We start from the raw sequence: 6,894 nt of genomic DNA, 5'->3' as shown, positions 1-6,894 counted from the left end.
AGACCCACGAATGTAATTTACAAGGATACGAATCAAATGGCTCAACACATGTGTCATGGGAGGGGAGAGAAGAGAAAAAGGATCCCCGAATTTCCACACCCACATTGATCACAGTCTGCCCTGACACCCATCGTTTCTTCCAGGGCTCAGGGTCCTTACAGGCCACTTGCCCTTCTTGCAGGTGTGGCTTTTCTTGTGTCTTCCTTGGGTCAGCCTGAGAAGCTGGGGCTGCCCCAATGCTGCCTCACAAAGATGAGTGTAGAGAATGGAAGTCAAGTTACCAGGCTCTAAGAAGGAAACGCGTTTTGACCCCTGGATCCAAGATGACAGAAAGAGGGTCATGGCTAGGTGCAGCCTGTTCCTTACACAAAGCTCACCAGATGTGTGCCTGAGGGAAAGGCCATCAAGAGAAGGTCTACCAGGAACATGGCTAGACTGTGTCACCAGGGATGTTCCTGATGTGGGCGTCTTGTGTATCTGTGTGCTTCTCTCTCGGTCTCCTTGTGAAGCAGCGTTACTAGAAAGCCGTGCCATTCCCAGCAAGGCGGGCACCCCTCAGGAGTTAGCCTGCTGCTGTTACCCCCAGCAAAGCTTCCAGAGAGCTGGCTGGAAGAAAACTGAGCATTGGGAGAGGTAAGGTAGAATAGAACCTTGAAAAGAGGAAGAAAAGAGGGGCATCCCAAAATACGTGCTCCTTTGGGCTTCTCTGCCAGCAGTGACATAAACCTGGGCTTCTGGGATGAACAAGAAGGAAGGGTGCTTACACATACCTGACAAAGTCGCCATTCCCCAGCTTTAGCAGGCTGTGGCTCCAACGGTAGGACCTTCCCTGGTGGTGGGGTCCAACGGTGGGACCTTCTTCCCTTCCCTGGTGGCTGGGTTGAGTGCAGGTTTGCTCACTGTCACACACTATGTGTGCAGAGCCCTCCACATCTCTCTGTTGCCCTCAGAGGATTCCCTAGAGGAACAGCCAGAGCCCACATGCAGGGCTCCCTCAGCGTGCCCCACTCCCTCCCTACCCTAGGTCGTGTCAAGCGAAATTTAAGAATCTGTGGAGGACAACCCTACAGGCAAGACCAGCTATCCCTTTTTCTATTGACCATTGGGAGACCACACGATGAATGGTGGGACTTGCTCTGTTCACTGTGACCTCACCTCTCCAGCAGCACCTGGGTATGACATGAACTGTCTGGGGTCAAGCCATCCCTCAGCCAGGAAGGGTTTCTTCTCTAAACACCTGGACCACACAGGTGAGCATTATCTTGTCCCTGTTTCATGATTCACTACTACACCAGTTTTAACTGACTTTGGGGCAGCCATGGGATTAGCTCAAAGCAACTCTTTCAATGTCCCACAGCAGAATCCCTGGGCAGGGTGAGATGAGGAACCAGACCCCGCCTCAGGCCAGCAGAACAAGAAGTTCCAAAGGCCCACCTTTCTGGCCCCTCATGGTGCTAACATCCACTGAGGCCACAGACTACCAGGATAATTCCATCTGTTCCTCTGCTGACAGACAGGAGGGAATAAGCCCATCCCTGATGCCTTTACAATTCCTGTTCCCAGTCACACACATCCTACAGACCTACCTACAGAGCCAAGTGGGGAAGGCTGTGGCAAGGTTGCAGTAGCTCCTGGGGAAGAGAAACAGTAGATGGGCAGCTGACTAGCAGGTGGCAGCCCAGGTAGAGACAGCAGCGCCACGGAGACAATGGGCAGAGCAGAAGCAATGAAGTCCCCATGATAGCCCTCACTGGGCCTCTGCACCTCAGTGCCCCATTTGTAAGTGAATGCACTCTGTGCTCACTGGTCCTCACTCCCATGTGCCTGAGACCAGAGTGGGCTTCATGGTGGCGGTGTCATAGGCCATGGGTTTGGGGCAGCAAGAGGAGGGACAAGTAGAAGAACTTCTGAATGGAAGGAGCGGCCTTCCATGGAGCTGATGGCAGACTTTTGGGGTCACCTTACTGTGTTCTAAATGACCTCTCCGTTCCTGAGCTCTTTAAGGTGCCAATGGTACTCAGCGTAAGCTGGTTTTACAATAAACCAGTGGACAGATAGTCAGAGTTAATGGTCACAGTGACATACTCCTTATGGATGGGTTCCTTGCCTGCTCCCTGCAGACTACGACTGAACACATGTCCTCACTGTCCAGCTCCCAACTTGTCTGACTAATGATGTTACTTGGCCTCTCCCTGCCTGCCCTGCAAAGGGATGTTCATCCTATCCACAGAGGAGAAAAAGAGATACCGGGCCCATTGCTGGGGGTCAGTCCCAGTCCTGAACTCACTCTGGGTCCCTCCATGCAGGTTATGTGACCCTGGGCAAGTCATCGACCTTTCTGAACCTCAGCCTCTTCATCTCTGAAGTAGGGAAGAGCTTTTCTGGGAGTTAGGAGGAGTTGCTTGTTCATTCGTCCAGTGGATATTTGTTGAGCATCTACTTAAGGCGCAATTCCGGAGGACAGTGAAGGGGAAAGGCCCTCCTTGACCATGTTAGGTTCAAGGGGAAAGGAAGGCAGCTAGAAAGCAACCTGTCAGTGTGTGACTGAGAGCCTGGTATGAAATGAAGTCAAGAGAGACCCCACCACCACCACCACCACCACCATTCCCTCTCCCTCTCAACCCCAAGCTCTCAGGAGAGGATGGAACAGATTGCACCAGCCTAGTCAAGATGGCAGGAGAAAGGGACACTCTAGGGTGGGGGACGACAGCTACAAAAGGCTCAGCGTGCCTGCTGAGCACAGCCATGGAGGGGTTGAGCTTATGGAAGTCCCCCAGAGTCAGGCAATGGGTAGGTGGGAAGGCGGTCTTTACCCACTGACACCACAGAAGAGGCTGTGGAGACGAGTCTGCCTCGTGGTCTGAAGTCAGGAAATGTAGCACAGTGGCCTCCAGGCCTCCCTGTAACTGCCTTTCCTCTTCTAAGGATCAGGAGAGCCCATTCCCTGAGGCGGACCACCTGCGGTGCACATGACCTACACATCCACCGAGCCCGCCCATCTCACCCCCATATCCTGACACCCCAAACAGTGACTCACGGAACAAGACGGCAACCATGCACTCAGGTTAAAATTATGCAGGCCACGCGTGTGATATTAAAAACCCAGGGAGCGTGTGTTTCTAGTGCAGGGGATGCCAAAATGTAGCTGCTTTATTTAAGGAATTTATTGGGCTAGTGTGAACGGATGTTTGTTGAAGGTTTTTCTCCCAGTGGGGGAGAAGCAGGTACCTGCAGTTTGGTTGCTAAAAATAGGGGGGAGCTCAGCCTGCTTCATGTGATGGGTCCCAAAAATACCGCCTCTTCCCTTCTTCCTCAGCAGCAGCTCGGGCTGTGTGACTGAGCCGGCTCCTGGCAAGCCTGGCTTGGTGACAACCGGGACCCCAGGGTTTTGCTTCCTGAATCACTAGGTTGGTGTGTGCCCATCCCGGGTGCTTATGGGAGGGAGGCCAGGGTAATGGCATCTAAACCCGGGCTCCAGCCCGACTCTGGATTCTGTCTTCCTGGGTAACCTTGGTTGGCTTCAGAGGCTGGGGACCAGACTGCAATGCCCACTTTTAGGAGCCCCTGGGTGTCTGCAGGCGTAACTGTGGAGCAAGGAAGCATCTCTAAAATGTTGGGCCCAAGAAAGGGGACCGGTGGCTGTGATCAAAAAACTTAACACCGGGCTGGGGATTTAGTTCAGTGGTAGAGCGCTTACCTAGGAAGCGCAAGGCCCTGGAACCAAAAAAAAAAAACAAAAAAAAAAACTTAACACCGAGATTACAAAGATATCCTGTGGGGCCTGTTACTTCATACAATCAATACACATCTCTCTCTCTCTCTCTCTCTCTCTCTCTCTCTCTCTCTCTCTCTCTCTCTCTCTCTCTCTCTCTTTCTTGTGAGAAAAAAAATTCTGCAGAGCCTGACACTCTTCCCTTGACTTTCCCTTGGCTCTCCCTTGGCCTGGCAAACTCCACCTGTCTGCCTGGGTGCCCTTAGGCCATGGAGCTCCTCCTCCTAGCCACGCCTGTCTCCTTAAAATCCAGCAACTGCTCTCAGGCCTGATCTAGGATCTATACTAGGCCCTCACTGTATGGGAGACTAAACCTGGGAGTGCTTTGCCCTTAGATGGACCAGAGAGTGACCTAGGGTGACCTGGTGGTTGAAAGAGCCTCTTTGGGATCCAGCGCAGGGCAGGCCTTGTCTTTGCACCATGAAGGATGCCCTGTGGGGCGGCTCCTGAACCGATGGTTGCTGCCCTTCGAGGACTCTAGGGGTGAGGGGGCATTAATTCCTTTTGGGACAGCATGCCATTTAGCCTTTGGCCAGGATACCTCGGGGTCCAGGTCTTGAAGGCCAGAAGGACCAGCCGGAACCTCTTAGTCTGTCCCCGGGGCCCCGTGTGTCCTTGAACTGATTTCTGTGCCTTTTTGAATTGTTCTCTTCATAAGAACACCGTGTAAGCCAGGTGTGGTGGTACACACCTTCAGTTCCAGCATTTGAGAGGCGGCAGTAGCATTTGAGGCAAGGGTGGCTTACACAGGGAGTTCCAGGACAGTCATGGGCCACACGCTGAGAGCCCCATCTCAACAGACAAACAAGCAAAGGGAATTCCCACGTGAGCTAAAGGCAATGCCTGGACCCCAGGGAGCAGTCCCAGTAGTAGCCCCTTGGCCTGATAACACCCATAGTTCCCTTACCCAACTCACCACCCTGGGGTTACATTACCTGCTTCCAGTTTTCCTGTCGCCCACTAGCGGGGACCTCCCTTAGGAACTTCAGCTCCGCTCATGGGAGGAGGTAGCCCCAGTGTACTCTTTCCTCCATGATAGGACAGTTACTATTGGGGAGACTCACATCATGGGGTGTCCTGATATTGGTACCGTTATCCCTAGCCTTTATTTAGCAGCTGTGGAAGTGAGCTTCAGGGAGACAAGGAATTTCTCCACAGTTACACAGCAGAGCTGGCACCCACAGTTGTCTGTCAAACTCTGGCTCTTTTCTCTACGACCCAGCCTCTCCCTCTCTCTTCCTTCCCTCCTTTCTTCCCTCTCTGACCCTCTCTGTCTATACCTGCCACTGATCTGATTCAGACAGGCCTGTGTCACTGGGAAACTGTGGCAGTCTGAGGAGACACAGACAGGCCTGGGCCTCTCCAGGCAGCTGCTATGGGGGGAAGGCTGCTCCGTTGGGCCTCTTCAAGAGGGAAGCCTCACAGAGTGGCAGACCGGAGATACCTCTTTCTTTGCTCTCTGCCACTCTCCTTGGGCCACCTGTTCCTCAAAGAGCTCCTCCCACAGACTCTGTGGCCTCAACTCCCAAGGCGACTCTCTGCTGTTCTCCTCTGCAGCAAACAGAGCTGCCACCTTTGCCAGGTTATCTAGCCCCGGAGTGCCTTGTGGACACCTCCTCTCACTTGCAGGAGTCTTTGGGGTCCTGCAGCCCCCTGAGACTTGGAGAACACAGACATTTGTAGCAGGATGTGAATGAACCATTCAGTATAAAGACGAATAGTCCCCTGAGCCGGTTTGCAGGGAATGGACTTCACACACACCATGAGCCTCCTGGGGCTTGGATTTGTTTCTTCACAGAAAACTCCTCTGCCACACTCCAGGGCCCTACCTTCCACCTTGGCCTGGAAGGTGCGAGACAAGAGGACCATGCAGCTTGCCACAGCTCCCCTCAGCCCCAGCTCTGACTCTGTGAGATTGCCTTGCATCTCTCTGGCAGTTATCTGGCTGCTGGGAGAATCTTTACTCTGAATATTTTCCCTGTGGAATTCAACGCTGTGATACCACAGCTCGGGAGACTGCAATGAGATTCCTCTAAAAGGCAACAAACTTTCAAGCCCCCCACCCCCCGCCTTGGTCGGGCCTTGACCACCACACCATGTCCAGGTGACCACCACCTCACGCCACTCCTCCTTGATCGAGGCTGTCTGTTCTGTCAGCTTGGCTTGACCCACAGCATGACCAGGTACAGTGTTCAGTGTGACTCCGGCCTCATGGAGACAGGCTTAGTAACAGTAGATGATACGGTCCAATGGATACCTAGAGGATACACAGAAATGCACGCTGAGCAGACAGACGCAAGGAAACACTCGGTAGAAATAGTTCAATATGTAACATATTGCTAAATGGCTCCCCAAAGTGTATAGTTACTGTATACCCCATTGGCCACATAAGATTTCCTGGTTTTCCACAGTTTAGTCACCATCTAGTATTACCAACATTCTAAGTTTTAGCCAGTCAGTTGGCTATCTCTTTGTAACTCTGACTTTTGTTTCTCTTATCATTGATGAGATTTGGTACCTTCGTGCCCATCGGCCACGAAGATATCCTTGTGAAATATCTGGATTTTGCCCCCCTTTTATACTGCATTAACTTCTCCATATGTGCATTATGTACTCATTAGTCTGGGTGTATACATATTTTTGGAGCCTAGAGGTCATTGCCGGGCGCCTTTCCTCAATCTCTCCACTTTATTTTGTGAGACAGGGCCTCTCACTGAACCTAAAGCTGTACCCCATGCCCCGTATCCCACTGCCAAGGTTACAGAACCTGGCGCCATGCTCCCCCTTTTACACGGGCTCTGGGAATTCAAACTCGGGCCCTTATGCTTGAATGGTAGTCAGTTTACACACCAAGCCCTCTCCACAATACATACATAATAAGACTTTCAGGACAAAGGCTCACGTAGCCTAGGCTGGTCTTGAACTTGTGGCAATCCTTCTGCTTCAGCCTCCCTAGTTCTGGAATTAGAGACCTGAGTCACCATGCCCAGCCGTACTTTTCTTTTGAGGAAGCATTTTTTGTTTGGTATTACTGTCATTGTTTGGGAATGCCCTCTGCAGCAGACTCCTGTCTCTACCCCCTAAATGTGGGATTGCAGGTGTATGCCACGCCTGGCGTGAAG

The sequence above is a fragment of the Rattus norvegicus genome, chromosome 10 (assembly GCF_021556685.1).
Source record: "Rattus norvegicus strain SHRSP/BbbUtx chromosome 10, alternate assembly SHRSP_T2T, whole genome shotgun sequence".
Lineage (NCBI taxonomy): Eukaryota > Metazoa > Chordata > Mammalia > Rodentia > Muridae > Rattus > Rattus norvegicus.
Note: the sequence above shows the minus strand (reverse complement) of the source record.